This window comes from Hemicordylus capensis, chromosome 1 (assembly GCF_027244095.1).
Source record: "Hemicordylus capensis ecotype Gifberg chromosome 1, rHemCap1.1.pri, whole genome shotgun sequence".
Lineage (NCBI taxonomy): Eukaryota > Metazoa > Chordata > Lepidosauria > Squamata > Cordylidae > Hemicordylus > Hemicordylus capensis.
Genome location: NC_069657.1, coordinates 158,079,419 through 158,106,217, shown reverse-complemented (window position 1 = coordinate 158,106,217; position 26,799 = coordinate 158,079,419). Strand labels below are relative to the sequence as shown.

The 26,799-nt window shown below is 42.8% G+C and overlaps 1 protein-coding gene across 6 annotated transcripts in view; it reads right to left on the bottom strand.

Annotated features, from left to right (window-relative positions):
- Positions 1-26,799, bottom strand: part of GLI2 (GLI family zinc finger 2) — a 343,674-nt gene that overhangs the window by 115,756 nt on the left and 201,119 nt on the right. The window contains exon 1 of one of the 6 annotated variants that reach the window (XM_053281703.1): positions 15,692-15,789. The exons of 4 other annotated variants lie outside the window; for them this stretch is intronic. The gene's annotated coding sequence lies outside the window, so the exon portion shown is untranslated. Of the gene's footprint in view, positions 1-11,958; positions 12,015-15,691; positions 15,790-26,799 lie in introns of those variants that run through there. One more of the 6 variants, XM_053281733.1, reaches the window with a different exon arrangement.

Genomic DNA, 26,799 nt, shown 5'->3' with positions numbered 1-26,799 from the left:
CAGCCCCTCACACTAGCTATATTTAAGCAAGCACTCAGACAATTTTATTCCACCTTGCTTTTAGGGACTTGACTGAAAAATGTTGGTTTTAATGCTCATATGATTTTACCTTGTTGCTTAACTGCTTTCTTTTGAGTGTTGTAGTTCTTGTTTTGAATGGCTGACATCCATGCAGCACAACAAGAGAAGTTGCACTAACTTAAGAAGTCAGTGGGGCTGTGTGAAGTTGTGGTTGCTTAGTAGTATGCATCCTCTAGTGGAAGACCTCCTCCAGGGCACGTACAAGGTTGTGCATGTATTGCACAATACCTTATCCGACATGTTGCGCAATGCATTCTGAAACATGTTGTGCGTAGCTAGGGGAGAGGGAGCCTGTGTTCGCCTCTCTCCCCAATGGCCAAAGGTGCACCTGGGCAATTTTGGAACCTGGACTTGGTGCAGCGCAGGCCAGCAGCACAGTGACCATAGCACTCAGGACAGACTAAAGCGGATTTGGGGGGCCCCAGGGGGTGTGGAGGGCCTAGACTTGGGCCTTTAAGTCCAGAGCGCCACTGCTGAAGATCCCTCAGAGTGAGGGAGATAATGAAGAAAATAGAGAGGGATAGATCTGGATGGCCCTCAGGGGCTGGGGGCCCCCAGGTTCTTTGAACCCATCCACCCAATTATAGCTACACCCCTGGTGTGAGGGATTGCACAACTTGTTTTGCAATGCATCGTGCAGTGTGGTGTGCAATATGTCATTTTTCACTAGCACAAGAAGTCATCTGGGGCAGACGTTCCTTTATGCAGCACCATTGCACCACATCCTTCTGCTAGTACAACAGCATTGCACTCCTACCTGTGGCCTTCTTAGAAGCATCAGACTGGCCACTGTGGAAAACAGGATACTTGCACTAGGTAGGCTATTCTTATGCTCTTTCTCTATGGTCTGCTTCTCTCATGAGCACACAGTTTGCAAATCCCTGCTGCAATGGTTCCTATGGATGTATCATTATAGACCTTTCCCTGTGCCTTCTCTCTCAACATAGAGAGACTATGTGGACACAACTTCAGCTGCATTGTAAGCAGAGGCAAAAATCTCCCCATGAAAACAAATCTCCTGCCAAAGTGCCAAAAGGAAAGAAGTCCAGGGACTTTGGGGTAGAAGGGATTCAAGGTTCCACAGCAGCCTTATTCTCAGAGGCACAGAGGAGCCCTCGCTTGTGTGCTGATCCTAATACAGTGGCAGCTTTTCTGCGGCCTGGCCAGTGTCAATACACAGTAGAGTAACTGTTAAACCCGCAAGAAAGAAAGAAAAATGAAGTCAGTGAATCTATTATGGGTCCACCCCGCTCCAGCCCCCACCGTGGCTTGTGTCTACACATTAATCTAACATTGCTGAAAGGACCTGTGTAGTAGGAATCTTTCAAATAAAGATGCAGCCAGTGTCTACCCAAGCTGAAAATGCAGCATGACCCTATTTGGTCTCAAATAAAAACAAAATCTCATTCACACTCCAGTTTTACAGCAGCTAAACCTGTCAGTGCCAATCCCTGCCCTGTTCAATGCCAAGTAAACTAGTGCTTTGAGAGCCCTTGCCCAAAACTGCTTTGGATGCCAGCTAGGGCTTCACTTTGAAAGATTCAATAATAGAGAACATGTGCAGAGTGTACTTCCCTTCCAAATGTAGTGAGTGGAGAAGTCACTGGCTAGAGGATAAAGTGCTATGCAAACAAGGCTTTTTGTCTCACAATGGATGGCCAATTCAGTGAGACGCCCAGCTTTTAAAAAGAAAACTTCTGGCATTTATGTAGGGAAGTCAAAATGTGGCCAGCATCATGCCTAATCATGAACCACTGACTAGAGAAATTGGTGCTTTTTAACCAGCCCCATCTGTTATATCCTTCAAGGCAGGTTTCAACATTTAGATGCTAACGGGGGTGGGGGCTTTTTCACACATTAAAGTTGTGCTGTCGAGTTGATATTAACTCCTGGCGACCACAGAGCCCTGTGGTTGTCTTTGTTAGAATACAGGAGGGGTTTATAATTGCCTCCTCCCGCACAGTATGAGATGATGCCTTTCAGCATCTTCCTATATCACTGCTGCCCGATATAGGTACCAGCGGGGATTCAAACCGGCAACCCCTGGCTTGGTAGACAAGCCATTTCCCTGCTGCGCCAAACTGGGCTTTGTCACCAAACATACACTCAACAAAAAATTGAAGCCAGTCCTGGTTCTCTGCAGAAGATACCTGTGCAACATACATGTTTGCAAACAACTGGTTGTTACATTTACACTATGCATTAAATGTTTGCGCATGACTACTAGTGGTTCTTTAGGAGCCCACAGCAGCGCAGGTAGCTCAGAACATCCTGCATTACACTGCAGAACATGTCAGCCATGGTGTCTAAATGAGAACTGCAGCCTCTGAAGGTTCAATTTGTTCAGTTTTACCAGGTCTGGAATCCTGAACACATTCACATAGAAGTAGGCTTCTTTTTAATCAGTTTTGACTTACATCCATACCCTGCATTTATGATTATTATAGAACAACTGATCATTCTGTTACAGGGTTTTTTGAAATGGTGAGCATGGCCCTGCAAAGGGGCATTAGAATTAGGTCTGCTCTATACACATAGGTGAATGAGGTGCAAATGAGGTGGTAGAATGCTGAAGTGGTAGGATGGAATACACCAGTTCAGAGTGCAGATGCTGGATTCCAGATTTGTATGTTCCATGACATAAGTAATTCTCTGCAAGTAAAAACTAGTTCAGGAAAGAGAAAGGTTCTATCCTACACCTTTGTCCATCACATTTATTTTCTTCATCTTGTCTCCAAAGCTTTTTAACATCTACATGAAACATCTGGGAGAGATAATCAAGGGATTTGGTGCAGGGTGTTATCAATACACTGATGACGTCTATTTCTCCATGTCAGCTTCACCCGGCAATGGCATAACTTCCCTAAATGCCTGCCTCAAGGCAGCAGTGGGCTGGATGAGGGATAACAAACTGAGACTGAATCCAAACAAAATGGAGGTGCTCATTGTAGGAAGCCACAGTTCAGGAAATGGGATAGATCTGTTGGTTTCTTGATGGGGAACCAACAGAAGGAACAGGTCCACAGTTTGAGAGTACTTCTGGACCCAACCTTCTCTCTGATACATCAGGTGGAGGCAGTGTCCAGAAGTGCTTTCTACCAGCTTTGGCTGGTTCGCCAACTGTGCCTTTTCCTGCAAGTGACTGACCTTAAGACAGTGGTGCACATGTTGGTAACCTCCAGGCTTGACTACAGCAATGCACTCTGTATGGGGCAGAATGCTGCTGTCAGATTAGTCTCTGGGATGTCCCAAAGATACCATATTACTCTGGTTTTAAAAGAACTACACTGGCTACCAACAGGTTTCCGGGCAAAATACAAAGTGCTGGTTATGGTCAAGGTCTGGCCAGCTGCTAGGGAAGTTCACGAAGCAAGCAGAGCTGCTGAAATTGGATATGGCTTGGCTGAATGCTGTCGGCAAGGAATGTTGACGAACGTTGATTCTCAGCAATGAGTAGGAGGCTGGAGCTGTGATTTATAGAGCAAGCCGAGAGCTCCCAGCTGGTAGGAATTCACGGCTTGTCAGTCCTCAGCAAGAGGCGTTTGCTCCTCCTAACAGCCTCTAATTGCGTTTTATGTCTCGTGATCCTGCGCTGTTGTGGAGTCATTGGTGTTTCATTACATAGCCCTTCTTCGCATTGGTCCCCCACGTCTTCTGCTGACTCAGGTTGCCGTGCCTGCTCTAAATCATTAGTTGGATCTACCACAGCCATTTCATGAACGCTGACAGCCGGGCTCTGCCCCTCAGACACTCCTGAATCGGCTGGGAAGTTGACAGCTTCCTCTTCCTCCTCGCTGTCGGAGCTTGAGGGCGTGACAGTTATTACCTATAAAGCCCTTAATGGTTTGAGATCAGGGTATTTAAGACAACGCCCTCTTCCTTATGAACCCTGCTGCCTATTGAGATCTTCAGAGGAGGTTCACCTGAGGGTGCTGGGGGCTCATCTGGTGACGACTCAAAGGAAAGCCTTCTCTGTAGTTGCCCCAGAGCTGTGGAATGCATTTCCTGCTGATATTAGAACTGCTCCATCCCTGTTGGCTTTTAGGAAACAAGTAAAGACACATCTCTTCAGGCAAGCTTTTTAGCTATTTAGCAGTTCGATTGCTAGTTATTTTAATCTGAACTTTTAATGTTTTATTTTATTGTTGTAAACCACCTAGAGACTTCGGTAGTGGGCAGTATACAAATGTTAAATAAAAAATAAAATAAAATTCGGCAGGAATTTATTATAGGGGAACATTCATAAATGTGACCCCCCCCCCACACACACACCTGTAGTCTGGACAGGTACAGTCCATTCTATCTCCTCAGCATTCTATCATCGCATTCCACTGCACACATAGATCAGGCCTTAGAAACCTAGTTTTGAGTGAGGGATGATGGGTCAGGGCTAGTGATTAGGCAGGAGAAATAAACTGCAGGGTAGGTAGAAGTTGGGTTTACACAGGAGTCCTGAACCACTGAAGGATAGAGAAAAGGGAGGGCTTGGCAGTGAATGTTTGGAAACTTTTTAAAAAGGCACAGGGTCTAATATTTTGTCTTAAAAACCAGAACATTTTATCTGACTAGAGAGAAGACTTTTCCTCCTGTCTCCAGCTGCCTGGGCAGATTATTAATATTTTCTGGACTAGGAAGATGCCAGTTTCGTTACTTGTAACTTTCCAGGGCCATGTAAACATTTTCCTCAAAGAAGGGATGAAAAAGAGAGGCAAATCTATGCATTGTGAATCAGAATATGTACAAATATCAGAATCTGGCATTTTCTGGAGACAGAAGGAATTGCTGGATTTCTTCAAGAAGAAGCATACGTTTCATGAAAAATTTCCCTTTTGACAGAATGAAAAGCATTTCTTAGATTATCCTTGGTAGTGTGTCTCTTTCTTCCTCTCAGGCTGTTTGACTGCTGTAATTCTACTTTGAGCTAACGATCAACAGGACAAATCTTTAAACAAATGAAAGCTTTAAACAAACATACACATTTTGCATATAGATAGTGAACTACAGTCCTCCTCTCATCCTTCTGTGTAATATAAATACAGCAGCTGGTTGTATCAGCAGTCAGGAGCAATTCTTTTGCCTGCTCCCCTACTGTGTGGACTCATGAGTAGTACTGCTGTGAAGCAGGAGGGAAGGTTTCTGCTACTTCTTATTCATCAGTACATAGGATAGAAGGAAGCTGCCTTCGTTCTCTAGCTCAATACTGAATGACTGGAAACGGCTCTCCAGGGTTTCAGAAAAGGGTCTTTCCCAGCCCTACCTGGAGATGATTGAACCTGTGGCCTTCTGCATGGAAAGCAGAAGCGTGATCATTATCACCACCCCCAATATTGGACATGGCATTGAATCTGCAATAACAGCGTATCCAGGAAGTACAACTGTAGTTGATGGATTACTATTCCCCCCGCCCGCCTTATTGCACTTTGACAAGAACTGAGAACCTAAGTGACCCAGTTGTTTTCTATCCTCTCTCAAGGAAAGAAGGGTGTCTTTGCTGATTTGTATAGTTTAAATATAGATATATCACCGGCCTATTTTGACCATAATTACTCCCACAGGTTGAGTAGAAGCAACATAAGAGACAAAATGGGAATTATTAGACCAGATAAGTAAATCAGCTTTACTGAAATCCAGTTCCTCACCTCAGCCTATGACTGAGGGTATAGGTTCCATTTTATTTTCGCTGCAGTGCAGGAGCTGGTGAGTCAATCCCATTCCTAGATGGCAAAATGCTCCCTGCACCCTCACCAGTTATCAGGATATGGAAGGAGGATTGCTCTGCATTTTTTTTATGATGTCATCTGAATAATGATCTTGCTGTTTAAGTGAGCTGGCTGACTGAATAAGCACAAGGAAAATATCTTGCCTGAAAGCGCAACGTGGTTTAATGCACCGTTAATAATGGACTGGGGTGAATTATCGGAGGAGATAATAGGGAAGGGGTCAGAGAAGGTCTGAGACAAAGAGTGGGGGAGGGGGGAACTGGGTCACAGCAACATGACAGAGCATATCCTATTGGTGAGCCTGTGGGATTCTCTGCAGATGAAGTCACAATTGCCACAAAGAATATGAACATGCTGGGAAAACCATCTGCAGGACCCCCATCCGACTAAGAATAAAAGGAAGGGGGTGGGGTGGGGAATCACAGCAGAAAGCCAAACTTACAGTAGCTCAGACTTAACCTGCGATCAAAACTCCATTAGAGGGCTTACTTTTAATAGCATTTAGAGTAACTTGACTTATTTGAAGTCGTTTACAAAATACGCCCAGTGCAGAATGTATTCACTTACTCCAAAGAAGGTAATTATGTGGTTGCTAATTACACTTTGTCTGCACATTTTATACCCAGAGGTAAATATGTAATTTGAGCTATAAAAAAGTCTTGTTCAAATGTTACTGCTTTGCTTTGTAGAAGATATTCTCTTCCCCCCACCATACTTCCCACTACATCAGAGGCAGAAACCGTCTTTTTTCAAGCAAAACAAAGAAGTCTATAGGAACATGCAAAGTCAAATGAGACGTGTTCCTTACTTCAGTATCACTTACCAAAGATCACTCATGCCTTAGTCACATACATGGTGAATGCTGCTGTTGGGAAAACTACTATTTACCTTAAGAGAAATACAGTAGTTTTTGAGTGCTTCCATATGGAAATTTACATTATATCCTGTTGTATCACTTTGGCCATATCTTTTACCAAGGACTGTGCTAATTCATAGCGATGTAGTAACAGTACTTTTATTAAGATTAAATATATACCATTTTCCACCAAATGTTCTCGAAAGTGTTCTCTTAAAGTTTCTCAAAAGTTCTTAAAACAGTTTGCATCACATATTGCCCCAAAAGGAGTCACAATGAAAAAAGAAAGAGAGACACCAATTACAGCCACTGGGGGTGGGGATGCTGTGCTGGGATGAATGAGGACCGTTGCTCTCCCCCTGCTCAGTCTAAGAGAGCCACCACTTTCAAAGGTGCATCTCTTTGCCCACTTAGCAGGGGTAGCTTATATGCATCGGATTTGGATCTATGCTAGCTGCAGAAGACATGTAATTATCAATTAGAGTGACTCTACTGTATTGAGAGTGATGGCTCCCTGCTTCTCCATGCTACAAATCATCAATACAGACGATAATTTATCATGTGCTAACTTACTATATTGTGCATAGTCAACTGGTCATCTGTATTGTCCTTGATTGCCAGGGGCGGATTAGGCCTTTTGCCGCCTGTACGCAGCCAAGGATTTGCCGCCCCCACTGCCACAGCAAGGATAGGGGTGGCGAGGAGGAAGCCCCTCCCCTTTTATTCTAAAAGCTGCCACAGCGGCACAACGGCAGCTGTGGGGAGGGGGGGGGCGAGGAGAAAGTCCCCCTTTTACTTTAAAACGCTGCTGCACAGTGGAATGAGGCTGCAGTGGGGAGGGTGGTGGTGGAATGAGGAGAAAGTCCCCCCTTTCACCTTAAAGCAGCACCACTGTGCAGCAGGGCAGCGAGGGAGAGCTCCTTTCAGCTCCTCTCCTCCCTCCCAAATGAGTGCACACACACCCCACCCCGTCAGCAGCCTGTTTTGCAGCCATAGGCAAGTGCCTACTTTGCCTCTCCTTAAATCTGCCGCAGCGGATTGCACTGTATTGCACTTGACTAGAAATCTAGGGAAGCATGGAGTAGTAATGAGATCCTCATCACTTGGCAAGACAGTACAGACACAACCAGGTTAATCAGTGGCTATAGGCAAACTGTGAAAAGTTACCAGTGGTCATTTGTACTCCCCAAAGATTAATGTTGATGGGGATCCAGCAAACTGGATACTGCATCTGTCAGCAGGGCACAGAGCAAGTAGTGTTCAAATATCTCTTGCCTCTCACAGCTCAAAAGATTAGATTTGCAGTAGTTCTGCCCATCCTGTCTCTGCCATCACTGCTGGTGCCACCTTGGATGAGGACATCTAAAAGCTGAAGAGTTAAGGTGCCCAAAAATGCACGAGGGGAAAGGGAGCAGAGAGGCACTAGAAGGCTCCAACTGGAGCTGAGGGAGCAGAAGGCAGACAATCTAGGGTGACACTAGGTAAATACAAATTTGCTGCGGGAACTTAACAGAGTATTCTTTCAACAATAAATGGGTGTCTGTATTGTCCTGCCAATTGACAAGAATTGCCTAACTGCTCTGCTTCCCAGGATTCTGAGGTGAATGTAAAATAGCCATTTAACAAGTGGTAACAAACCATGATGTGCATCCAACCACTTGCTAAGCCAGACACGTGTATTGTCCTGCCAGCTGTTGAGGAGATTTTCACCACACTTCTGCACTTGATCTGGTGAAGTAGAAAAATTATACAATTCTCCTTCCCACTCAACAGGATGGAACAGACAAACCACATACAGTACGAAGGAACTTCAGACTGCCTTCCATTCCATACTAAGTCACAGAAATTAACAAAACAAAACAGCAGATTCAATAATGGTATAAGATCAAAGCTTCAAAATTGTCTAGGTAAAAACAAACAGGCATGTCTGGGGGGAAACCAACCAATCTGACTTCAAGGGGGAAGAAATTCTACAGCTTGGGGCCACCACAGAAAAGACCCTGCCCCTTTTTGATGACAATCTAAACCTGTTAACTTGATGGAATGAACTGCAGGGCCTAAGAACCAATCTAAATGTCCCGGGGGAGGGGGCGTTCACACAGAAGGATACTCAGGCCACTTAGAGCTTTAAAGATCACTACCAAGATAAGTAACTAATGTTACTATTTTAAAAATTGTGTGACATGTTTGTGGATGCTTATTCCTTTTAACAAAGGAATAAGCCAGCCCAAACACACATGTATTGGTGTTTAAAGAGTTGTGCACATGTGTATGTGATATCCGTACTTTGTGATTGTTGCAGAAAACATGAGTGTAACAATGGTTGCACTCCAGAGCAATCATAATGTATGGAACTGCCCAAATATATTACCTTACAAGACTATACATTATTAATGCATGATCTACTCAGACAACTCAATTCTATGTTATGCTCGCTCAGGCTTCTGCCACAAATGTTCAAGTTGCATCTGGAAAGTATGGCAGAGCTCTGCTGCCCTGTACACACTCCAGAGCATAATATGAAGCTGTAGAGGTGTTATTGACATAAGCAAAGAACTTTTATTCTATAAGAGATCAGTAACAGTTTAACCAGCAACCATTGTGTACTGGTAGCCATTACCAGCCAATTCTGATGAAGACACAGGAAATACCAGCATGAATAATGATAGAATAATATGCTCATTAAACTGTTTCCTAACATCCCCTGTGGTTGGAGGTCAGTGATACAACCTAATTCAGAAACATTTATTGCAAACTGAACTGTTATTACTCTTTTAAAGCATGGATCTTTTCTTTCAAGACCCTGGATTTTATTCCCCAGCTGTGTCATTGACTCACTGTGAAACCAACAGCAAAACACGGGTCATAAAAACTTAACTGGAGGTGCTGTGAAAATTAGCACAGGCCTATAAACTAGAGTGCCTGAACATCATCTGTGTGGAAAGAAAGTGTTATTGTTCTACCAGAGGTTCTGGGTGGTTATGAAGAAAAAAAACAAAGAATTATGAAAGGGTATAAATGCATCCCAGAATGTGGTTCTGCCCCCACATTGCCTAATATCTTAGAAAGGTGTGGTGTCCTTCACTTAAACACTGTTCTTTTGTTAACTTCTTGAACATGGAGAAGCTTTCTATCAACATTAGCAGCTACTCTTTTATTAATAAATAATAATAATAATAATAATAATAAATATATTAATAAAAGAGTAGCTGCTAATCTTATATTATCAGAAGCTGTTATATTAGCAGTAGCTGCTAATAATAATAATTATTATTATTAACAATAAAATTGCCTGAACACCAGAGGCACAAAAGACCAGCTGCTGATTGACAAAATGATTTTAGAAAATTGCAAGAGAAGAAAAACAAATCTAAGTGTTGTATGGATTGACTACAAGAAAGCCTTTGACTCATCGCCTCACACATGGATACTAAAATGTTTAGAAACAACTGGGGTCAGCAAAAAAATTCAGATATTTATTTAAAAAAGCAATGAGCATGTGGAGTACACAGTTAACAATCAAGGGCGAGACACTTGGACAGGTTAACATTAGAAGAGGCATTTTCCAAGGGGACTCACTATCCCCTCTGTTGTTTGTAATCGCCATGACCCCACTTTCACAAATACTAAACAAAACAGGCCTCGGATACCAAACATCTAAAACATCAAGTCAAATCAACCATCTGCTGTACATGGACGATCTGAAGTTGTATGGAAAGTCCCAATCAGTAATCGAATCACTGCTAAACACTGTCCATATATTCAGTAGCGATATAACAATGGAGTTTGGACTAGACATGTGTGCTGCATTAATAATGAACAGAGGAAAAATAAGAAAAACAGAAGGAATAGAACTGCCCAATGGAAGCAAGATCAAGAACCTGGAAGAGAAAGAACATTACAAATACTTGGACATTCTTCAGGCTGATTACATGGCACACACTGAAGTTAAAAGAAAAATTGGAAGTGAATACATCAGGAGAGTTCAAAAAATCCTCAAGTCCAAACTCAATGGTGGGAACACCATACAAGCAATAAACACCTGGGCTATACCTATTATCAGATACATTGCATGAATAATAGACTGGACCCAGGCAGAGCTAGAGAGGCTAGCCCAGTGATTCTCAAACTTGGGTCCTCAGGTGTTATTGGACTTCAACTCCCATAATCCCCAGCCTCAGTGGCCTTTGGTTGGGGATTATGGGAGTTGAAGTCCAATAACACCTGAGGTCCCAAGTTTTAGAATCACTGGGCTAGATCATAAGACCAGGAAAATCATGACCATCAATCATGCTCTGCACCCCCGCAGTGATGTCGATAGGCTATACCTCCCTCGCAGCTCAGGTGGAAGAAGAATGCTACAAGTCCATCAAACAGTAGAAGAGGAGAAAAGAAGCCTTGAAGAATATATAAAGGACAGTAAAGAAGATGCACTTCAAATGGTCAATAACGAGAAACTTTTAAACACCAATGAAACAAAGCAGGCCTACAAGAAAGAACAAATAAAGAACTGAGCAGAAAAATGGAAATATAAGCCACTGCATTATTCAGCATCAATAAAATTACAATACATCAGCTACAGAAGGCCACACTACTCGGGAAGCATGAATACTACGACACTATCTTTAATTTTTCTTTAGTTGTCCTTGGAAAGGGCCCAATAGTTAAAGTACCAAATCTAGTCAATAACATCTGGTAGAGTGTGTGTAAATAGATAATTTTATTTATTTATTGTTGAATGTATATACCGCCTTTCATTAAAAAGAATCTCAAGGCGGTTTACAAATTTTTAAAAAAACATACAATAAAATGACGATAAAAATATTAAGTTAAAAATATAAAATAAATATAATTTAAAATCTATAAAATACAAGCACAAAAACTATACCTGGGTAATAATAAAAATATATTTGCTATTTATATAGCACCATCATTGTGCATGGTGCTTCACAGAGTAACAACCAAAGGACAGGTCCTGCTCCAAGAGCTTACTATTCAATTGGGCAAAGGGGCAACAACAGACGAAAAGAATTCAATTGGGGGTGCGGGGGAGGAGTGAGTGAGAAAATATTAGTCCAACAAAGTTGCACGTACTTAGACTTAGTTTCAATAAGGAAGCTAGGGGGTTGTGCCAAAGGCTTAGCTGAAGGACTGGGTTTTGAAGAGGAATTTGAAGAGAGTGGGGCAGCATCATGAATAGGATTGTCAACTCTGAGTGAGGCTGTTCTTGCTTATTTCCCCCCAATATATTTTACACAATATCAAACCATTAAAACCTCCTGGGCTGATTTCAGTAGTCACCTGGAGACTGATGTCGATTCCCGGAGACTCCAGATCCATCATGGAAGGCTGTCAAGCATAATCATGAAGGCAGTCAAGGAAGCAGTTCTAGGTATAAAGGACTGCAAGTTTTATTGGTCAAGGACTCGTGGAAACTCAGTAGTGTAGTCTACACAGGGAGAGTGCAATATAGAGTAGTAGTCCACTGCCTGAGGTTCACTTGTTGTAGGGAAGAGTTTAATTTGCATGATCCTTAAAAACAACAGCATCAAGAAACCAGCCTCTCTTGCCATAGTTACTAGCCCCTATTTTAGTATTTGAAGTACTTCACATATTATGATCTCAGTAGATCTTATGGATACAGTGATAGCATCTGAAGGAGCCTAGTGATTCTTGCAACCATGATTATATTATTACTCTCAGTATTATCTGCATATTGCAGATGGTGGGCTGAAATGGAGAGAACTTGGCTTGCCTAGGGTCAGGGGCATAGCGACAACTGAATGAGTGCGGTGGGGTGGGGGAGGCAAGTGTTCCCAGGCCCCTGAGGTGGAGGAAGGGCTACCGACTAGGTGACCGCTTGCTCTTTGCTCTCCCCCTGAAGAAGGCAGTGGGCGCAGGGGTGAGGCAGGGCCCCATCCTCACTTTTTGTCCCAGAACCCACTCCAGCCTTGCCATGCCCCTGCCTAGGATCAACAGGTAAATACACAGTTGAGGTCAGACCTGAACCTGATACTTTCTAGCTCATAGCTCATCACTCTCAGGCCACAACCCTCCACAGTGTTGCACAGAGAGCAGGATACAAGCACAGGCCCCCAGGACAACCCTTTCCTTCTCTACCGGCAGCCTTTGCCAGCAGGACGTGTCTTGTGACTGCTCTTCTGAGTGCACTGTGACTCGGGCAAGCTATTCATGCCAAGCAGAGCCTCTCCTCCACCTTACTTTTAAACAACCCAGTGGCTGCTTTTCCACAGGCTGCTGGCATGCAGGCCACTCCCAGCAGAAGCAGGAGAAGATATATGGTGGCTCCCTAATATTTTGAAGACAAGGCTGGCAGACAAAGAAACAAAAAAGAACCAGGGACTTTTACACACAGCTGGCTTTACTGCAAATTTACTGCAAACTCAAAGTTGTCCCAAAAAAACTGATGCAAAAGGGGATTTTTTAATACTCTGGATATAAATTGGGCTATACTCTAATGTGCAGTGAAAAACCCGAATTGTGTGTGAACTGTTCCCCGATAACTTGCAGATACTTTGGGGTAAATCTGGCCGATATGTGAACGCTCTGCCTCCATTCTGGAGGAGATGCGAGTTAAAAGGCTTTAAAAGCCCTATGTGAAAAACTTCCAGGGAATGCAGGGGGAGAAGCTTCTCTCATGGCTGTATCTCACTTTCTTACATATGGGTTACTTACTTACTTCCCAAATCTTATGTCTCTGGGTGGTTTACAATAAAAACAGTACAAATTAAAACAATTTACAATTTAACACTACGTAATGGCGCATTGGAGAAGTAACTTGCCTAGCGAGAAAGAGGTTGCCAGTTTGAATCCCTGCTGGTATGTTTCCCAGACTATGGGAAACACTTATATTGAGCAGCAGCAATATAGCAAGATGCTGAAATACTCTCATACTGCACGGGAGATGGCAATGGTAAACCCCTCCTATATTCTACCAAAGAAAACCACAGGGCTCTGTGGTTGCCAGGAGTTGACACTAACTCAATGGCACAACCTTACTTTAAAAACTCTTCGTCTAATTAAAAGCCTGGGTTAACAAATGTGTCTTAACTGCCTTTTAAAAAGTTGTCAGAGATGGGGAGGCTCTTAATTGAACAGGGAGTGCATTCCAAAGCCTCGAGCAAGCCACGGGTTTCCTTGTGATACAGAAGTCCCCCTATGGTGTAGGGTCACGGCAGGCTGCACATGAGGACCATGTGACATGCAGGTTGTATATGCACCGAGTGAGCACTTGTGAGATCCTGAAAAACCTCTATGCAGAAGTAAGGTGGATGTGTTGCAACTGCAAACCTGTCTGTCTGTAGCTGCAAAGCAGGAACTATTACTTCTACTACTACTATGAATATTTATATATCGCTTTTCAACCAAAAAGTCCCCAATGTGGTTTACATAGGAAGTTATAAACAAACAAACAAACAAACAAACAAACAAACAAACAAACAAAATGGTTCCCTGTCCCCAAATGGCTTCTAAAAAGAACCATAAAGTAGATGGGACACCAATAACAGCCACTGGAGGGACACTGTGCTGAGATAGGCCAGTTGCCCTCCCCCTGCTTCCTAAAGCCAGAAGCAGGCACACCTTCTCCTGCATGGCATTTTCCTCCACCGTAGAATCCACCCTTGCCCCAACTGATGTGGAGCAAAAGGAGAGACCTGCCTGTTCCAGCTGGTGGTATGGGAGCATGGGCAATGGGACCCTGGAGAAGAAGCTGCTGCATCCTTTCTTTGTGGCAGTGGGGCATTAAAGAGAGAGAGAGAGAGAGATGAGCTCACGCTATGCAGAAACATCCTCAGTTCACCACTAGTTGTGGTGCTGAATCTAAGCTATTAAGGAACAGCAAATCCAGAGGAGCAGAAAACTCAGCCTGAAGAGTTTTAAATCAGCAACTCTTTAATTCCACAGATCCAGAGCTGCAAAGTGCTAAGAGCCTTGGAAACCACTTCATTGCCAGCTGCCATTGCCAAAATGTATGTCTAACTAAGCACTCCTCCAATCTGAAAGTTATTAAGGAACAACAAGGCCACAAGTCCTGACTGCACCACCGTCCTTGTTAGGCTCTGCTCCTCTGCTTCTTCCCAAGAGGAAGTACTTAATAAGAATAATAATATCCTGAACGGGTAACCCACAGCAGTGCAATTAAAAAGCTTTTCTTCTCTCACTTTGAAGGTGGGGAGGGGTAAAAAAGTAGGGGGGGGATTAAAATCAGACAGGAAATTCCACTAGAACAAGTTGGCTTGTGTCCTAATAATACAGGCCTCTGCCAATTCCTCCAGAAAGCAAGTGGGGAGAGAGGGAGGGAAGGGACGGGGTGCGATGTGGGAGGGGGAGAAGGCCCTCTACACTGGCTCAAATCTACAACATACTGTGGGCTTGACTGCTGTGGTAATTCTAAAGGGAAGAGAGGAGTCACAATCAAATAAAAGGAAGTTTGCTTTGCTGGGAAGCCACTATTATATAATGTCGTCATTCTATTAAGGGGTTGCTTGCTGCAGTTTTGTGGAGAAAGCTAGTGCACAAGGCTACAGAAACAGAACTCAAAGAGCCAGATGGATCCGAGGGCTCATTCTTTCAACAGCTGCTTCAAAATAGTAGGAAAGAAGTTCCAACTGGCTAGCAAAACTCCTGGAGTGGAATAAGGTGGAAGAGAGAGGAAAAGAGGACAAAAGGGGAACCAGGTGGCTCTGAAAAACATGTGACAGTAAGGTTTAAGAGGTATTGGATAATGCTTGAAGGGGTGATCAAATTTCTGAACTGGGGAAATAAAAATACTGAAGAAAGGAGGTTGATTTTCTGTAAAAGCAATGCTTATGTCTAGTTTCTTTGTAAAATCACTGAAAATAGATTTGTTACTTCTAAACAGTCTATTGTTCACACAGTGGGATTAGCTCAAGAGTGGTAACATCAGGCACATAAATAATCATACCTTTGTACATTTAAAGGAGCTCTTGGTAGCTCTGGGTTAGTACGCACAATTATTTTTGAGAGAAAAAGTTTCCACATGGTAACTTACCCCTGGAGTTCTTTAACGAGTAGTTTTTGTGGCCATGCAATGTCAGATTTATCTTTCTGTAAATAAAGTATCAAAACATTTCTGTATCCCCCTGCCACAACTCTACAGCACCAGTGTTTTCTCTAACAGAATCCCCAGCTGCAATGGCTTTTGCTTGAGGATTATGGGAGTTGTAGTCAACAACATTTGGGAATCCTTGATAGAGGGAAAACTGTATAGCACCCACACAGAACTGGCCACATCACACTGCCAGTTCACCCAACAGCCAAGGATTGCGCCATGCTATGAAGAAGCATAATCTCAAGGTGTTTCCTGAATCTAAAGACTATGAATGCATTATAATGATCAGATGCCATTTCTAAAAAGAAAAGAAAGTGGGGGGGGGGGGTGAAAGGCTGCTACTGCTAAGCATTAGCTGAGCTCCTAGATTCGCAACAGTTTGGAGCGGTATTAATTCCATGGTAGGAGTCAGGGGGAGATGCCAAGATGGTGACAAGAAAGCAGCTCCTTGTGTGAGCTCCTCTCTGGAGTTTGGGTTTTTCATTGGTTCCTTCTTCCTTCTTTTCTTGACCTGAATGATTAATTTTATTGGTTGAATTTTAATTGCTATTCAGGCAAACCTCCCTAATCGCGGACCCAGCATCCGTGGTTTCGCATATCCAAGGTTTACATAGGAAGTAATAAATAAATAAGATGGGTAATTGCCACCCAACCCATATATGCAATAAAATTCTGCAATTAAAGGGTTAAGATTCACATATCTGTGGGTCGGAAATGGATGGAAATGGCCTCCAAGGTCATTTCCACCTGGCATTTTGAGGACAGGAGCCATTTTGAGGCTCATTATTTTTTTTGCGGGGGGATGCGACTTTTTGCAGGGGGGAAACTGCAATTTTGGACTTTGGGGGGCACTGCTGGACAGCTGGGGACACATAGAGCACAGTAGGGCACCCCCCATTTCCCCCACTTTCAGTCCTTTTTGTCCCATTTTTTGCTGCCTCAGGAACCTACCCCCACAATTCCCTTTGCCCTAATGTCCTGTTGTCTGCAGTTTTGCTATCTGCAGGCCTCCCTGTGGATAATGGGGTTCTCCTGTATACACAATCAATATTTATTTCATGGCAGAGATCCATTTGGATCCTGTTCTTGTGAATACTTCCACCCCTTGCTCCCTTGAGCCCATAAACATATTGATAGCAGAGTGGAAGCATATTGGTCAGAATGGGTCCCTCACAGACCCTGTCATGAGGTTACATAGGAAGCCGCCATATACTGAGTCAGACCATTGGTCTATCTAGCTCAATATTGTCTACACAGACTGGAAGCAACTTCTCCAAGGTTACAGGCAGGAATCTCTCTCAGCCCTATCTTGGAGAAGCCAGGGAGGGAACTTGAAACTTTCTGCTCTTCCCAGAGCAGCCCCATCCCCTGAGGGGAATATCTTACAGTGCTCATACTTCTAGTCTCCCATTCATATACAACTAGGGTGGACCCTGCTTAGCTAAAGGAACAAGTCATACTTGCTACCACAAGACCAGCTCTCCTCATATTTATGTGCCTGATATAAGGTTATAGGTGGAAATTCTCCTAGCTGGAAAAAAACCCCTATGAATTGATCAATACTCACCCTCTTAGTGGGTAAATAAGTGTGGCCCTGAGATCTCAGAAGTGCACCCTGGCAGATGTTTTTAGATCTGAAGTAAAAAGTAAAGTGTGTCGTTGAGTAGGTGTCGACTCCTGGCAACCTCAGAGCCCTGCGGTTGTCTTTGGTAGAATACAGGAGGAGTTTACCATTGCCGAGTACCACTGAGAAAATCTGGTCAGTGAATTAAAAAGGATTGAGACCGTAACTGGCACAGGCTCGCATGTTTCGCACCCAAGGACTGTTTGTGGTAGAAGCTGCATTCCTGGAATCCATTTGCAAAATGGGCTGCATGTATGGATCAAAGCAAGAGTCGGACCTAGTCTACATCCTGCAATGGGCCTCTTCAGATGGGCTAAGCCACAATCCCCTTCTTATTCTTGCTGTGGTGCGACTAACATTGAAATCAATGACTTGCTTATAAAGGATTTAGCATGACTCTTACAGTGGAGAAGCAGGGGCCGCCAAGGAATACATTCTTGCAGAGGTGCCCTAAAGCCAAGCATAACTTCATGAATAGAGGAGTGTAGAAATTTCACTCATTACCATGACTGGCTCACCCACTTTGAGGGCACCATTTCAAACATTCCCATTTTTTGCCAGTATAGCCATTTGTCAGTGCATCCTGGCAGGGAAATGATTCAGCACATCCTTGCAGGGCCACTGGTAGCTAAAACTGAAGAAAATACTAGCCGGCTGTTTCACAGGGAAAACTGGTAAATTGGAGCTTAGAAATACAGGGTTTGTCACTAGGCTGGTCCTCAAGAATATCCCTAAGACACCATAGCCATTGCCATATTTGTACATAGAGTTGCCATATGTTTCCCTTGAACTTTAAACACTGAAAAAATACAACGTGTGGCTTTCCAGACAGGGGATGACACAATGGGAAGGGCTGCACCTGCTGAAATCCTGCCTGCTGTGTGGTTGCCCGCCAGGGGAAAAAGAAGCAATTCTCATACAGCTTAACACACTATTAATTATGCCATATGTACATTGATCAACAGAATCCATCATGAATGTGAATACTCTGCATAGCTATGTATACTTTGTGCTAAAAACAACAATACAAATTTGGTATAAATCAAAGCTAAAGGTTGTAAACTGGGGAAAAAATCATGCAAAGTAAGCAACTTTGTATATATCAGCTCATTTTGTTTATTTTATTCTGTTTCTGTTAGTCAGAGGTGGGCAGGAAGAGACATGGAATGGTGCTAAGAACTGGCACCAGACTACAGGAAGCTCTTTTTAGTCTCCCTCAGCTTCCGAGACTTTCACCAGGCTTTTGCTGTATATTTCAAAACATATTTTTTGTAACCAGCTTTTTTAAAAAAAAGACTGGACGGAATTCTAAGTGCCATATATTAGTCTTTTAGAAAAATGAAAGCTAATTGGGGTGTGTGTGTGGGGGGCGGGGGCGATAGAGATTTATGAAATCATGTATGGTGTGGAGAGGATGGATAGAGAGGAGTTTTCTCCGACTAGAGCCCAGAGTCATCCTATGGAATTGATTTCTCAGGAGATTTAGGACAGACAAAAGAAAACTCACACAACAAATTAGGGAATTCACTGCCAGAAGATCTAGCAAAGGGCACTGGCTTAGGTAAATTTAAAAGGGGATGAGGCAAACTGATGGTCCATCGTTAGTCATGATGACTAGATGGAACCTTCATTTCAAAGGTAGTGGAGTAATTCTCATTACCAGCAGAAACCGGGCTAAGGGAGCCGAACCCAGTTCCTTCTGGCTGTGAGAACCACCGGGAGCTGCACGGCTCCCGGCGGTGGCTCAGCGGGAAGCCTGCTTGTGAAGCCACCCTCTTAAACGAGGTTAAAGGAGCGAGCGAACTCTGCTTGCAGCAGCGGCGGACACACTCAGGGGAGGGGGATCCCAGGAATGCTCCACACACTCACATTACTTGAGCTCGGGGGGGGGGGGCACTAAACAGCAGCACTTTATTTACACCCAACCCCCAGAGCTGCTGGGCAAGACACAGCGAGGCCCAGCCACAGCTCATCTGGGCGATACGCCCGCCTGAGGAGAAGTAAGTGATAATCTGCGGGAGAGTGGGTCAAAGCTGCTCTCCCTGCTGAACCCCTTTCGGCTCTGCACACTGATCATATGTAGAGCCTTAGTGTGTCATTATATATTCATTTCTGAGGCGCAAGAGTAGGAAAGAGCGATTGCCTTCATGCCTTGTTTGTGTGCTTCTAGAAGGCATCTGGTTGGTCACTGAAGGGAATAGGATAGTCCAGTGGCGTAACAGGGTCTGAAGGAGCCTGTGTGCAAAAATTGAACATGGCCCCATCAGATAATTTCCCCATAAGGTTCAATGGGAAACTCAAAAAGACTAATAACTCTGAGCATTATCAGCATTCTCTCCAAACTTGAACTTTCAGGATAAGACTGGTATAAAACATGTATATGTGCCCTCCAGCCACATCTCTCCCAAGTGCCTAAGGATGACACTTTGCCCCTACCTCTACAGTTGGCAATTATGACATCACCAGCAGTTTCTCTATTATGATGCACTATACTTGGTCAGTGTTACCGCTAAGGCGTGCACATGTGCCTGTGCTCACAAAGCTTTTTGTGTCCGCTCAGTTAATTTTAGATCCTGCTCAGGCTGAAACAGGAAGGTTGCATTCTGAACGCACGTGTGCACACACGGCCTTGATACTGCCGCCCAGAACAAAACTCATTCTGCACACAGATGGAAAAAAATTAGAACACTGTTCTTGGTGATGGCTAAAGTTCCATCACCAAGCTTTAGCCAGCAAGGTGTGGAGGATGCAGGAGAAGAAGCAGTATCTCACAGAGGCAGCTTGGTTCACCTCCTTCTAAACCACGAATAGATGGGATAATTGTGGCAAAGCAGTTGTGCTCTTTTTAAATATAAACATGAGTGGTAAGGCTGCTGGGTAAAGGTATCTTTCTCTTCTAGAACAGGAATTTATAAGGGCTGGAGGCTTGAAACCAAGCAATCCTGTGGATGAGAGCATTTCAGCATCTCTAAATGTCAAATTATTTCGCTTCCTTTCTTTGTTTGGCTTTGTGAATAACCTTTGCCAAGGCTTAATTCTAGAGACAGGAGAGGGAAAATACTATGTTGCCTGGAGATACTACATTGGTCTCTTTCACCTGGAAAGAGACCAACCTGAACAGGAAACTACAAAGAAATGAACAACAATAAGACAACCTCCATTCTGGGAATCATTTGGGAAAGCTTTAAAAAATAATAAAAACCATGGATTCTGCAAAGCTTAAGAAATTAAACACATGATGCATAGCAAGGAATGATGCAAGGTAAGGAACATAACATTGCATACTCAGAAAAAAGGAAGCAAAAAACTTCAGTTATTAACATCATCAACACAAAAGAAAAACATGAAGATCGTGTCGTCGAGTCGGCATTGACTTCTGGTGACCACAGAGCCATTTGATTTTCTTGGTAGAATGCAGGAGTGGTTTACCAGTGCCTTCCTCCCATGCAGTATGAAATGATGCCTTTCCCGTTGTCACTGAGGTAAGCATCTGCCTCCAGCACCTTCCTATATTGCTGTTGCCCGATATAGGTGACTACAATTATATTTTTTAGGCACAATCTGAGAAGCACACCGGCAGGGATTTGAACTAACAGCCTATTGCTCCTTAGACAAGCTGCTTTCCCACTGTGGCACCAACACAAAGGTATACTTTATTTGCTAAAGAAAGCAGCCATTTGGTCACTTTCATAGAGAAGCAACACGATCACAATGTGTTTTATTAGGAGGAAATGGCTTGGCTTGAAATGCATGGTTTTTAATTGGTTTAAGAAAGCAAAAAACTCGTGACAAAAAGGTCTAATGATATAACATCGTTGCAATGATCTAGGAATGTGGTCACTACCAACATGGTGGTTAGTCCTGAAGAGGTAAGCCCTTTCTTGCCAAAGCAAAAGGCTACTTGGTTTTTTCCCCAGCCCACTGGCCTTTTCAAATCAATCACAGAAGACATCTATCATGATTAAGCATTGATCTATTTCGATTACTGTTTTGCCCACTGAAAGGTAATTTCCTAGTTTACAAGGAACTGCCATCTAAATATTCTCACAAGAGAAAAAGAGATACTTCTTAAAGGTAAGTTTAAAAAAAGACCTTTGTCTTGCATGGGAACAGACTTTTGAAGAGAATTGGATGGGGAGGGGCAATCTTTATTTGCAGAAAATGGCTCGGCTTGAAAAGCATAATGCAATTCATAGTTTCCCACAACCTTAAGAAAGCAACTCATAACACAAATCAGGTGTGAGGTAGGGAACATACGAATTGTTGCTTCGCTTCAGGAAATGTGAAACATCAAGAACCTCAAGAAGCAAGACTTCCTTTATTGCTAAAGGAAGAGGCCGATGGTTCAATTTCTAGCCCTGGCCTTTTCAGATCAGTCACTGAAGACTAAGAGCCTCTTCTCATGATCCGTGAGAAGGGCTCTGGGGCAGTCTGTGGGGAGAGCAGGTTACACTTACCCTCCCCGCAGATGAGAAATGCTGCCTCCTTGGGTAGGTGGATCGCCCACCCAGATGAGCACTGGCTGCTGCCAGTAGCTCCAGGGGCCAGGGTGCTGGGATGCACCACCCCATGCCGCCCCGCCCTGCCCCCTGGAACTCCAATAATGCACTGTGCACTCACATGGTGCATTATTGAGATGCCCCCTCCCCCCGGATCTGCCAGCCATGGCTGCTGATAGACGATTGCCAAATGGGTTTAGGAGAGCGCTTGCTCTACTAACCCTGTTTTGAGGGGTGGCTTCACAAGTGGGTTTTCCACCATGTTGCCGCCAGGATCGGGCCCAATTCCGACAGCTCATGCGTGTGTGCACAACCGGGCTGGGCTTCCTTAGCCCAGTTTTGCTTGTGCATGTGAATAGCCTCTAAGTGTGCAGACCTTCAAGGATATTGGTTGGATTTCAATGTGTGTGTTTTTAATTAAAAGTTTCTAAAACTGTTAAAAATGTATCACAACTCCCTTGTTTTATGGCAGAAAGTTATAAAAAAGTTCTGGAAATGAATCCCCCACTCTGTCCATCATCCAAGCCTCATTTGCAGGAAACTGCTCCTTCATACAAAATGAGTAGTACCCCCATGTTTGCACCCTATATTATAAATACAGAATGGCTGAGTTCTCAAAATTCACATACGAATAGCACATGATGGTAGCATTAAATGTGTTGACATTCAAGGATATTAGTCCACCTCTTGATTTTTAATGATTTTCTTTAAAGTTTGATTTTTTAAAAGCATTAAAAACCAACAGGCAGACTGATCTCCTTGAATATTCACACATCTAATCCTACAACCATGAAGGAACACCACATGAAATTTCAGAGTTTTTCTGCCAGTCATTTAGGAGTTATTAATATTTTTAAGTTTCCCATTGATTCCTATGGGGCAATTATGATCTAAGTTGAAAATTCAGTCACAGCTCCCCCTAGTGGCAGCTCATGTTCACTGCACACATTTGCTCAATTGTAGATCTGCCTCTGGGACAGCCCTTTGCTTTGTTCCAGCAGGATCCTCTTATGTTCTTATATTTCCACTAGTGGTGACTTGAATAATTTGTCATAATTTGGGGGCATTACTGGGAGTTTGGGGAGGGGGTCAGATGAATCATAGTTGTTTAATAGGGTACCTCTGAAACTGTGATTTTTTTGTGTGATAAGGGGCTTACCTTTCTTGATTTAACAAAACCACACATAATGCACTTGAAATTATGCAATATCATGGGTGGGTGTGGGTGTGGGTGTGTGTGTGAAGGCTGGCAGGAGCCAGATGCTAGGAAGAGCACCACTGTTTGAAGTGCAGCTGCTGCTGCCAGCACCACTGACAGAAATGCAGAACTCTTAAAGCAGCCCACCACCATAAAACATTTCATGAATTTTGTCCCTCTGACAAAACGTTTCTGATTGAAGCCCTTCTTGTATTTGTTGCCTCTGAAAGGGGCAGTGAAAATGGGGTGGTGGTGGTTTCAGGTCAGCACTAATTTCAGCGGTGCAATTATAGATATATGGAATACATTCAGCTTTGTGCAAAAGTTCTGAATCTATAGCAGGTGCAAAGTACCAAGGCCCTCTAGGGGAAACGCTGTATCAGAACTATAATGGGATACTGTCAAACTTGATACTGTTGCATACTATAATATGGATTGCTCTTTTCAGTCAATGAACCACATCAGTTTTTGACTAGAACTGAAACAATCTCAACTCAACCAAAACAAAAATATATTTAGCTCCCTTTTAAAAAACTAAGCCAATCCAGTTCCATCCCTTCAGGTCTATGAAGGCATTTCACTTATTACCATGAGTGAATCTATGAAGGGATTCACAAACTATGCCAATGGGCAATGAGGTGGAATTCTGAGATGGTTTTATATTTTTTATCACTAAAGAAAATATAAAAGAAGAAGATTCGTCTATAGGAGAAAGTATGATGGCCAGTGTTCATAACAGAAACTTTGATCTAAGTTTATTTTGGTGTCTTTACTAGGGTTGGACTATATGCTATAGATGTAAAGAAAGCAAAGCAAACTTACTTGCTGTGGTTTGGCATGGAGATGTTAAAAGTACTAGTACTACTTTTGAAACCAAACTTGTCATGGAAGATTGAGAAATGATATTTGTAACTCATGATAACATAGCATCATTGATGGAAGGAAGATCTGAATTATTGGCAGACACGAGTCATTTACGTAAAAGGTACAGGTGGTCATTGTTATCTGCGGGGGTGCTGTTCTCGTTACAGCTGAGGATAACGTGACCTCGAGTCAATGGGAATTGGGAGGTTAAGTTCCTGGAGGTTAAAAAAAGACCCTAAAAAAGTAGGGAGGAGGCAGAAATAAGAACACTAATATACCAGACCATGCTCTTCAGGTCTCCAGCTGTCCAGCAATACCCTGCCCCTGCAATTCCATATATTTTTCAAGAAAAATCACGGGAATTTTCTTTTTCTTAAGGAAGAGGCACTAAATTGCTCCATTCATCAAAATGGTGGCTAGAAATGACATTGGAGGTCATTTCAATTCGCAGATAGGTAAATTTTCACTATTTTTAGTACCATGGATAATGATGCCAGGTATACATGGACCAACTATGGATATGCAAAACCGCAGGTTTTCCCCACAAAACTATGGATGACAAAGGCCACCTATAGATCCATACTTATGGTGGCTAGTGTTTATTTCATTAGGATTTCATTTTAAATCCAGCCATTTACACTAAGATATTTGTCTTATTACTGATAGTCATTTCACCACATATCTGATATGCTGTAACATTTTCCCTGCTACTTAGCTGGATGGATAATACAGACAGCTGGTTTACCAAATGATTATAGGCCCAACTGCTGCTATCTGGTTGTCTGTATTCACTGTCTGTATTTTGAATATCCAAGTCTAGTGAAGCTCTGTTAATTCAATACATCACAGCAGAGTTGAACTTGGTTTATCAGAAGCCAATTAAACAAAAGCAGACTACTTCCCCCTGCTTTACGTACATTCACATGGTCAAAACAAATCACCATGTATCAATGTAATGGTCAGTGTCACATTAACAAAACAACACCTATTTTCAGCACTGGCCTGCCAGATGCTTTCAAGAAGGAGGACATGAGAGTGACAGTCCCCCTCTTGTTTGCCTACCAAACATCTAGTATTTAGCATCATAATGCCTCTGAACATGGGAGCACCATCTAGCTATCATAGCAGACCATGAATCTATCAAATCCTCTTTGTAAGTCATTGAAGCTGATAACCATAACCACATTTTTCCAGCAGTGAATTAAATAAATTAACTATGCATTGTTTGAAAGAGTATTTCCTTTTTTCTGTACTGAAAATCTACAGTCAATCAAGTTCAAAGGGTGATCCCAGTTCAAATATTATAAAGGCAAAAGGATCTCCCCACTCCTCATAATTTAATCACTATCTATCATGCCCCCGCTTATTTTTTCCTATACTGAAAAGTCGCAAATGCTTCAGCCTCTTCTTGTAAGAAAGCTCATACTTTGAAGTTTTTGTAAAATGGGAAAATGTGATATCTGGGTGACTGATTAGCAGATAGCAATGTTGGCCACATTTTTTAACCCACAAACAACAAATATTTATATACTGATTTTCAACAAAATTTTCCAAAGCAGTTTACATAGAGAAACAATAAATTTGCCATTTTTAATATACCACCCTGAGCCATTTTTGGAAGGGCAGTATATAAATCAAGTAAGTAAGTAAATAAATAAATAAATAAATAAAGATGGATCCTTGTCCCCAAAGGGCTCACAATCGAAAAAGAAATATAAGATAGACACCAGAAACACTCATTGGAGGGGTACTGTGCTAGGGATGGATAGGCCCAGTTGCTCTCTTCCTGCTCAATAAAGAGAATCACCACTTTAAAAAGATGCATCTTTACCCAGTAAGCAGGAGCAGCTAACTGGACAAAGCTAAGGTCACCGTCCATTTTTACCAAGAACACATCATCATCTTGCATGTGCTGATGTACTGAATACATCTGCATAATACAGATGTACTGAATACATCTGCATAATAAAAGTGGTTCCTGGGACAGCCCCACACAGATAACCATTTCTTTCTGTTGGATCCACATCATAAAAGACCATATTGTTTCTCCATACTGTACCCAGAAAACCCATGCAAACTGTAAGAATGGTAGATGTGGCCATGTTATAATGAATGCAAGACCGTCAGTATAGTCTTGGAGCAGAGGAGAGGATGAGTGAGTTATCAGTTGTACCCAGCTGTGGTTTTGGTGCTAGCTAATAACCCCCATGTATCATCCTGCCTGGGTAAGTAAATGTTCTGACTGGTATTAAAAATGGGCCTGGTGCATTTTACAGCACATCCTCCTTGCAGCTCATGCAAAGTGCCGGTTGTTAGCATGCTGCCTGTGCAATTAGGGTGCTTAAGACTGTGAGGGGTCTTCAGAAGGTCCTGAAGAGTGATTGCAGTTCAGAATAATCACCCACCTGGTTGGGCGTTGATTTATGGCCTGCTCTGTTAATAGCCGTGCTTAACACAGGAGTTTGCTGAGATTAAGTAATTGCCTTAAACAAAAAAAGTTTATTATCTTTAAGTCTTTTGCTGATGAATGAATGGGTGCTGGAGAAATCATGTAATAGATCATCTGAGATTTCCCTCCCATCACGCACACAGCCTTTTAAAACAAAAAACAAAAAATGTATAAGATTATTGGGATGAAGTCTAACAACAGCAGTTAATATTTTAAAAAGAGTTGATTGCAAAAACTATTATAAAGAGGCATATGACTAATGGTCACTTAGTGGTACTTGTAGTAGTAGAACTAATAGCAACAGCACCATTATTTGGCTCTTGCTGCTAGCCCCATTCAGACGTAATTTAAAGGAGGTAGTACTTGCGTACAATATCCACAAACATGCCACAAGTCCTGAGCATCAATCACTGA